This window comes from Heteronotia binoei, chromosome 5, assembly GCF_032191835.1.
Source record: "Heteronotia binoei isolate CCM8104 ecotype False Entrance Well chromosome 5, APGP_CSIRO_Hbin_v1, whole genome shotgun sequence".
Classification (NCBI taxonomy): domain Eukaryota; kingdom Metazoa; phylum Chordata; class Lepidosauria; order Squamata; family Gekkonidae; genus Heteronotia; species Heteronotia binoei.
In genome coordinates, this window is record NC_083227.1 from 139,174,127 (window position 1) to 139,184,636 (window position 10,510).

The window sequence follows — 10,510 nt, forward strand, 5'->3', positions numbered from 1 at the left end:
TGGTTAAACTCATTCTTAAACAAATGCTCAGTCCTAATATGGACATATGAAGCTGCCTTATACTGAATAAGACCCTTGGTCCATCACAGTCAGTATTGTCTTCTCAGACTGGCAGCGGCTCTCCAGGGTCTCAAGCTGAGGTTTCTCACACCTATTTGCCTGGACCCTTTTTTGGAGATGCCAGGGATTGAACCTGGGACCTTCTGTTTACCAAGCAGATGCTCTACCACTGAGCCACCGTCTCTCCCCATAAAAAGTTATTTCCTATGCAAGGAGGGAGTTGGCCTTAAAGGTGGTTCCATAATCTGAATGGACTAAGGGAGAAGTGCTGCAGGCCATACTGAGATTGGTTTACACCTCTGGCCCTTATCTTTTACATTGCTATTACAAGACACTTCAGATATACATAAAAAGCTTATTTTTTCTTCTTGAACCTCTGTCCTTGGTGCTGGAGGAAAAACTATAGCTGGCACACATGGTTTAATGGGATTCCCCCCCCCCCCCAATAACAGTAAGTATTAGCAATAATTGTGCAGAGTATATACAGGCTTTGGAGTGTTTAAAAGGCCTCTTTGAGCATACAGAAGGTAACTACGAGAGAGGAGACCTACTCATCCAGCCCAGTCAATAAATCTTATTCATTATCAGAGTCTGGTGGGGAAAATAAAGGAATAAACAGAAAAATTAAATAAACGAGAATGTTATTTTCTTCATATCTCTGTGCATACCTTTTTGCAAATCTCTTTTGTTATATTTACTTTTCCTAACTGTACTCTGGCATACCGATGACTGGGGAAGAATTGACTATAGATAGTTCATGCAAACTATCAGAAGAATCTAGAGTTAGAAACACATTACCTTTAAAGCCCTATATGGTCTAGGACCTGCCTACCTGAGGGACCGTCTCTCCCCACATGTTCCCCAGAGAGTACTGAGATCGGGAACTCAAAACCTCTTCGTCGTCCCCGGGCCAAAGGAAGCCCGCTTGAAATCTACTAGGGATAGGGCCTTCTCCGTAATGGCTCCTTCCTGGTGGAACCAGCTGCCGGAAGAGGTGAGGGCCCTGCGGGATCTTGCCCAATTCCGCAGGGCCTGTAAGACAGTCCTCTTCCGGCTGGCTTACAGCTAACCGGCACTTGAAACTGAGTGTAGTTTTATAAGACTGCTGTATGTTTTTAATGTTTTGACTGTGTAAACTGTGTAAAATGTTTAAATTTTTATGTTAGATTTTATATGCTGTAAGCCGCCCTGAGCCACCTGGTGGGAAGGGCGGGATATAAATTGCAAATAAACTAAACTAAATAGCATGAGCGAGTTCGCAATAGTACAACTGGCATGTCAGTGATAAAGCCACTGGTGTCTGGCTAAATTTGAAGATCCCCAGAAAAGAACTGATCAGTTAAAAAATTATGAAAAGGAAAGGCTCTCAACTGATTTAAGTTTTTAGTTGTTAACCTTATTAGCATGTGATTGATTGCCTACTTTTTAATGGTTTCATTAACTGATTAAATGTAAATAAATCTACACCACATAATTTTGATCCACATACCTTTTAAAGATTTTGAAGGAAATTTGAGATAGCTTCAATAATTTCAAAGTTTGTTGTGCAAAAAAACCTTTAATCTTGGTGTCTCCATCAGTAATACAGACGACTTCTGTGATCTAACATAAGCCAAAATGCACTAAATTCACAATACTGGCATAAGACTTTACTTAATTTTATTATGATCACAGATCAGCAATAACATAACCAGCAATTGGCAACACCTAAAAGGAACTATACATAGACAGTCTAAAAAAATCATAACCTCATTATAAACTAAATTCCATGTCATGTCAGCTTGGAAGGCTGTATCCCAAATTCATTGTTTGTTTGTTGCTTTCAAAACCCCAAGATGCTGTAGGATTGTGAGAGTAAACCCATAAAATTGTAACTTCGCCTCAGCAGCTCTCATACTCGTTGGAAATTTTCTGTAAGAATTAGTTAAATTAATACAAGCTGGATGAAATTTAGCTTGGAAAGCATATTACTTGGAACCAGCCATGTGCTTCAAGCAGTTACATCCGAGAATGGCATGGGAAGACCACATGGGACATATGGGCCTAAGAAATTAAATTTGTGTTGCTCCCAGGGAATGGAAATGTTTATAAGGACATATCTGTGAACCATCCATGAGTTGAAGTATCACCTTGGAAGACTGTAATCACATATGATATATATGTGGTTTAAGACCCATCCCCACCACCACCACCCCCCGCAAAACAAAAAATCTCAAGGCAGTTGGTTCCACTCTTTTGGTATTCTCAGTACCACTGGCCTCTGAGCTCTCCATGAGATGGTTGACTGAAAAACCACACCTAAATATTTAAAAAACCTTCTCCTGGTGAATATCCTAGCTGTTGATTTGCCACCTGTGCTTAACAAATCTTTGAGCATAAAACCATAATTCATGGCTTTGCACTCTAGCAGCAGTCCTCCTGGCACAATAGCACTAAGCTGCACCACTGAACAAGTGATTGGCACTTTCACCAATGATATACACCAGTGCCGCATAGGGAGGCTATATCATATTACATTAATACTTCCTATAAAGCCCTTCTCTATACAGCTGCTACATGACTAAACTATTTGTCCTGAGTGTAGTTTGTAAAATAAAATGTGGGGAGGGAGGCTGGTGGGGGACAGCTCTGTGGCATGATCTGGCCAGGCTGAAAGTATAGCCAGGCTGAAAGTGATGCAGCGCTGTTGCCGATGGGACAGCCCTCTCTCCGCTATTCTGGAAATCTGTAAAAGATCTGCACAGACGATGGTCTCAGTAGGAGCTGTGAGGCTGATACAGAAAGCTGGTGCAACTGCTCTGGGAGGAAGCCTTGATATGGAAGGCAACCTTGAGAGATTTCCTGGGGTAATCTAACAATGAAGTCTAACAAAGGCAATTAGCTGGTGGTAGCATCCTCCTCCAGTTGCTACTGTGAACACTCCACCCCTCAGAGCTAGCGTTATCAATGCAGCATGCAGATGATTCACTTAACTGTGGTTCAAGGAGATATTACTGCATTTAGGGGTGGAAAGCAGATATCAGCCATTACTAGAAATGCAGAGCTTGCACCATCTATCCTAATACAACATTCCATGCGCTTTCCAACCCTGTGCTAACCCCGTAGTAAGCATTTTGAAGTGGTTCTGCCTCCCCTGTTGATTCCACTTCACTGATGCACCACCACAACTGAAGTGAACTTGTTACAGCAGGCTGCCATTTGCCTCTTCACAACAGTTTTGCATGACACATTTTCTGTGTCATGCAAAATACTTCATGCAAATACTGTCAAATGGAAGATCTGAAAGAAACAAAGCATTTCCAATCATGGCAAATATATTTTGCATACAAGGTAGGGATTTTACATGTCAGTCAACTTAAGAACTGAATTGCCTCCCAGTGGCAGCTAATTGTTTCCAAATCTGTGTTCCTTTTGGGCTTCTGAGTCCCACTGAGAATCCACTAATTTTCATCTGTAAATCTCACATTAATAACTCTGTCAGAGTGCCTTGTTCCACTAATACCTTTTCCAGGGGTGTCTTTCAGCACATTTCCCATAATTTTACATAGGGCCAGCTTTGTAGGTAGAAAACAAGTTGTATCCAGCTGTGCAGTCAATTATTTTTCTTAATGTTTTCTTAAAATAAAAAAAGCAAGCTGAAGAGAACCTTTTAGAAGTCCACATGTCTTTGGCAAAAGGGCTCTACTATGTGCAAATATTGCATTCTTGGAACAACATAAGAACACAAGAGAAGCCATGTTGGCCAATAGCCCATCCAGTCCAACACTCTGTGTCACACAGTGGTCAATATATGTGTGTGTGTGTATATATATATATATGTGTGTGTGTGTATATACACACACACACACATATACACACACACACACATATATATAGAAGAACACTCTGTAGGCTGTTATGAGGGTGATGATGTATTGCCAGACTTTTCTGACACCAGATCTGAAATGATACCTGGCGTCCAAATTATGAACCTTTCTAACACATCTAAACCCTTTTCAGTCTGGGTTCCGCCCGGGTCATGGTTCTGGTCATTCTCATAGATGACCTCCAGAGGCATCTGGATAGAGGTGACTCAGTGGTACTGATGCCTTTAGACCTATTGGCTGCGTTTGACACATTGGATCATTAGCTGCTGACCCGCCGCCTCATCGACGCTGGGATACAGGAGTTGGCCTTACAGTGGCTTTCCTCTTTCCTTCAGGATCAGGGGCAAAGAGTGGCAATAGGGGAGGAACTGTCTTGATGGCACCCACTTATATGTGGTGAGCCACAAGGGGCAGTTCTATCCAGCGCAGGCCCAACGGCATGTGGTGCCCCAGGCAGTGCCCCCTGCCACCACCCCCCTGCTGCAACCCCGCTGCAACCCCCCCAGGGCACCATGCTGCTCGCCTTCCCTTCCCGTCATTTCCCCCCGCACGCAATTACAGCACGCCTTGGTCGGCAAGGCTGTGATCATGCCGGGGTGGGGGGGGAAGACTCAGGAGGGAAGGGAAGGAGGGGGCGGGCAGTGGCAGTAGGCAGACTGTGGTGAAGGGCGAGTGGCCACACAGGCGGAGGAAGAGGCAGGGACTCCGTGGCCAGCAGTGGCAGGGCCAGGCATGGGGGAGAGACGAGGGGCGGGTGGCGGCGGTGAGTGCACAGGCAGAGGAGGAAGCAGGCACATCACACCAGGCCCAAAGGGCCCAGGCAGTGCGCTGTGACCGCATGTGGAGTAAGGCGATGGGAAGGGAAAGAGGGGGTGGGCGGTAGCAGTAGCAGCGGCAGGCAGGCGGGTGCGTGGGGCTGTGGAGACAGGCAAACTAGGTGCTTGCCTGAGGCACCCTCCTGGCTCCCTAGGCAACCACCTAGTTTGCCTAGTGGGCGAGCTGGCCCTGGTTCTATCCCCGATGTTGTTCAACATCTACATGCACCCCCTTGCCCAGGTTGCCCAGAGGTTTGGGCTGGGATGTCATCAGTATGCAGATGACACCCAGCTTTATCTACTGATGGGCGGCCAGTCCAACTCCTCCCCAGAAGATCTGACCATGGTGCTTCAAACTGTGGCAGGGTGGCTCAGGCTGAGTTGACTGAAATGGAATATGACGAAGACCAAGGTCCTGTACCTAAGTCGTGGTGGTCTAGAAACTGAGGTCTCATTACCGACCTTTGATGGGGCACTACTTACACCGGTGCCCAAGGTTAAAAGCTTAGGGGTGTTTCTGGATCCCTCTTTAAATATGGAGGCCCAGGTGGCAGCCATCGCCAGATCAGCCTTCTATCATCTTCAGGTGATAAGGCAGTTGGTCCCCTACCTCGAACGTAACGGCTTGGCAACAGTTATCCACGCTATAGTCACCTCGAGGTTGGATTACTGCAATGCCCTCTACATGGGGCTGCCCTTGTCTCAAACCTGGAAAATTCAGTTAGTGCAGAATGCAGCAGCCAGGTTGCTAATGGGTCTTCCTTTATGGGAGCACGTTCAACCTGTGCTGAAAGCACTGCACTGGTTGCCTTTCGCATACTGGGTTCATTTCAAGGTGCTGGTTTTCACCTTTAAGGCCCTATATGGCCAGGGGCTGTCATGGGTGCTGGGGACCCTGCAGAAGAAGCTGAGCCTGCAGAAGAAACTGTGCCCCTGCCACCTGCACCAGTGCCCCTGGCTCCTGCTGGAGAAGATCCAAGCCCCCCTGCCTCGCCCTCTCGGGTGGCTCGTGTGCGTGACCGCCTTCGTCGGGACCTCAGGGATCGGAGGAGGGCGGCACGCTCACGAGCAAGATGCTCCCTGAGCCCTGAGTTTTGAAAGGATTCTGGCCCTTCTAGGAGTGAGGATGCTTGAGTCTCAGCAGGATCCTGGCTGCCTCTCTGAGCCAGCAATTAGCCCAAATGGGCAACAGACAGCAGAGGGCTATATAGCTGTGGGCTTTGGGAGGAGGCTTTGTGGAAGCAACTAGTCACTTACCTGACATTCTAGCATCCACTTCGGCTTTTGACTTTGGCTTCTGGACCCCCTGACTTTGGCTTCTGAACCTCTGACCTGCGATACCTGGACTGTGATTCGGTTTTGGCGCCTTGGACCCCCTTTGCTCACCAGCTACAGACCTTGGACTGCCCCCGGACTTTGCCTGACCCGGCCCCAGCCCTTGACAGGGGCCTGCATACCTTAAGGACCACCTTTCCCCGCATGACCGAGAGCACTTCGGTCTGGATCACAAAATCTACTTACAGTCCCCGGTCCTAAGGAGGCAAGGCTCATGACAACTATAGCCAGAACATATCAACTGTTACAAGAAGTGCATATTAGACAAAAGGATTATAAATTTCTATGGAATAAACAATTGGGATTAGAATTTTTTACATTGGCTGAACAGAAGAAGAGAGGAGTAGACTTTTATATTAAACAAGAATTAGACCCGAAATTGGTATTTAAAGATAAAGATGGTATATAGTGGTAGAAATTACTTTGAATGCCAAAAAACGTTGTTGGGACTTTATGCTCCAAATGGTGCTAAAGACATTCTCTTTAAAAATATTACACAACATCTTGATGAAGTGACCTATGAGCAAATTTTGTTGATGGGGGACTTTAACGGAAGAATTCAGAATACGATAGATAGATCTGGGCAGAAAAAAAATGATAAAGAAGGGAAATTGCCAAAGTCTTTTTTTGAATTGGTTAAACAGAAGAGTGTGGAAGATATATGGAAGAAAGCAAAATTATTAATAAAATTGTGGCTGATGGAAGAGAGATGGTAGATCAAGAAGGAATAAAGAGAGAATTTTTAAAATATTATGCTAAACTATTTAAAGGTGTTAAAGTAAAGAAGGAAAAGATGGAAGCATATTTGCAGAAGATTAAAATAGCACCCTTAACTGATAATATGGAAAAAGTTTTGAATGATCCAATTGAAAACATAGAAATTAAAGTAGCGATTAATGCAATAAAAATTGGGAAGGCACCTGGACCAGATGGATTTACGGCAAATTTTTAAAAAATGTTTAAAGAAGAATTAATACCAAAACTTCAAAAATTAATGAATGTGATAAGAATAAATGGGAAAATACCAAATACATGGAAGGAAGCAGTAATTTCGTTGATTCCAAAGGAAGATAGAGATGTCACTAATATAAAGAACTATAGACCAATCTCATTATTAAACAATGATTATAAGATATACACAAGAATCTTAGCAGAATGGCTTAAACAATATCTAATAAACTTTAGAAAGGAAGACCAAGCGGGTTTTCTCCCTAAAAGGCAAATAAGAGACAATATTAGAACTGTTGTAAATATTGTAGAATATTATGAAAGACATCCAGAGAAGGAAGTTGCATTATTCTTTGCGGACGCAGAGAAAGCTTTTGATAATTTGAATTGGGACTTTATGTTTGCAGCATTGCAGAAAATAAAGTTGGGGGAAACTTTATAAGAATGATAAAAGCAATTTATACTGAACAACGTGCAAGGTTATGTATAAATGCAGATCTTACAGAAGAAATGATTATCAGCAAAGGTACAAGGCAAGGTTGTCCGCTTTCACCATTGTTGTTTATAATGACTCTTGAAATCTTATTGATGCAAATACAAGATGATGAAGAAATTGAAGGAATGAGAATTAAAGGATTTTCCTATAAATATAGAGTATTTGCAGATGATATAGTGTTTATAAATTAAAATCCTACGCAAGTAACACCTTTGTTGTTAGCCAAAACACAAGATTTTGGAGAATTGGCGGGACTTTGTTAATAAAGAAAAGTCAAAAATTTTGTGTAAAAATATGCAAGTAAGTAAACAAAAGGAATTGCAGAGATTAACGGGATGTGTAGTTACCCCTAAAGTAAAGTATTTGGGTGTGGAAATAACAATGAAAAATATTGATCTGTTTAAAAATAATTATGAAAAGTTATGGCATAAAATGGACGAAGATATGATAAAATGGAACAAGCTTAATTTGTCATTGCTTGGTAGAATAGTTGCAATTAAGATGAACATTTTGCCGAGAATAATGTATTTGTTTCAAACTATTCCGATTGTGAAAGACAGTAAACAATTTAATAAATGGCAAAGAAAGATTTCAGAATTTGTATGGGCCGGGAAAAAACCAAAAATTAAAATGAAAGTTTTAACGGATGCTAAAGAAAGAGGAGGATTTCAACTACCAGATTTAAGATTATATCATGATGCAGTTTGTCTAGTGTGGCTAAAAGATTGGATGACACTGTTGAATTAAAAACTTTTAACGTTGGAAGGTCATGGAAATAAATTCGGCTGGCACGCTTTTATGTACTTTTTTTCTCACCATTATATAAGAAATAATCCACTAAATATTTGGATGAAGTACAAGAAATATGGCGATGAGAGAAAACCACTATGGATAATGCCAGCAGAAATAATAAGAATAACAGCTGAGACAGGAGAGGAAAAAGGGATGTCATATAATCAATTGCTAAAAATACAAAGCTGTAAAATAGAATTGAAAACTGCTGAAGGGTTGAGTAATAAATATGATTGGTTTCAAATGCAACAAATAAAAAGTTTGGTGGAAAGCGATGTTAAAACTGAAGGAATAAGACGAGAACAAACAGAAATGGAAAAAGTTCTGCTGGAAGATAATGAAAAATTAATTTCAAAAATTTATAATGGTCTACGGAAGATGAAGTAGTGAAATCTCAAATGATTAAATGGGCAATTAATGTAAATAAAGAAATACAAATGGAAACATGGGAATATTTGTGGAAGAACTCTATGAAGCTTTCGACATGTCACAGTATTAAAGAGAACTGTTTTAAGATGATGTACAGATGGTACATTACTCCTAAAAAGTTGGCAAAGATGAATAATAAGATGCCAGATAGATGCTGGAAATGTAAAAAACATGAAGGTTCTTTCTATCATATGTGGTGGATTTGTGATAGAGCAAAAAGATATTGGTAGATGATTCAACAAGAAATTTCTAAGTTCTTGGGATATGACTTCAAGAAAGATGCAGAGACTTTTCTGTTGGGATTACAAATGGAAAAATTTCCAAAAGAAGATAGAACTATAATTTGGTACTTGCTTTCAGCAGCTAGGGCATTGTATGCGCAGTTGTGGAAGCAAGAAAAAATACCAGAGAAATGGGATTGGATTACAAAAGTTATGACATGGAGTGAAATGGACAAATTAACAAGAACTTTAAGAGACTATGATCTAGAAGTTTTTAAGACGGAATGGAAAAAATTTAGAAGATATGTAGAAAAAGAGTGGAAGATAAAAGGTTATTGGACAATTTTTGATAATGATTAAGTTTTAGAGGAAAGGAGAATGTTAGAAAGGGAGGGGTGGATAGAAAGTAATATATGGGATAGATAAAAAAGGGAAGTTATTAAGGTTACAAAAATTGAGATTGATACCATATGTTACCAAATAAAATTGTTTTTAAAAAAAGAAAAGAAAAAAAAAGCCTTTTGCAAGTTCAACTATATTGAGCTGCATGACCTGTAAGTGTGGACTGATTTACAACAACAACTCTCCCATATACAAACAGCTTGGCAGAGAGAAAGAAAAGATGTGGAAAGCAATATTAAACATATTGGAATATTATGAGGCACATCCTGAAAAGCAACTGGCGCTCATGTACTTGGACGCTGAGAAAGTGTTTGACAATGTTAGTTGGCAGTTTATAATAGAAACATTGAGAAGGACATAAAGTGGTGAAAAATTTGTCAGGATGATACAAGCCATATATACAAATCAGAAAGCTAGAATTGTGATAAATGGTGACTTTACAGAGATAATCCCCATCGAAAAAGGAACAAGACAAGGGTGTTCACTTTCATCATTGTTATTTATTCTTACTTTGGAAATTTTCAATTAAATAATTAGGCGGAATGAAAATATTACAGCAACTAAAATAAAAGGAGAAGAATAAAAATTGCAAGCATTTGTGGATGATTTGGTATCCATATTAGAAGAACCTGCTGATTCTGTAGAACATTTGAAAACTAACCTTATGTCTTATGGTTACATGGCAGGCTTGAAGATAAACTACCAAAACCCAAAGATGATTACAAAGAACTTAACCAAGACACAGATTAAGGATCTAGTGCAGTGTTTCCCATTTGCAGGGTACCAGGCCACAGAAGCCTCACTACTGGGTCACAAGAAAAGCCAAAGCTAGCCCCGCCCCACAAAGCTAACCCTGGCCCATTTCTGTGTTGTGCAGAGAGGAGCTGGGCTGCCTCTCCTTCCTTCTCCCCCACTCCCAGTGTTTGAGAGAAAAGCTGGCATCCACTGGCACTTTAGACCCATGAAGTGTTCTTCAAGGTATGAGCTTCCATGTGTCTTGCAGTATGTTCTTTTGGGGAGATTTCCCTGGGAGGCCTGGACATCAAAGAAGGGTGTTTTTTTTTTCAGCTGAGAGGGGCAGGGAGTGGGCATTCCAGTAGCTATTTTTTTTTACCAAATGACCCCTGGGCAGAATTTTTACTGGCT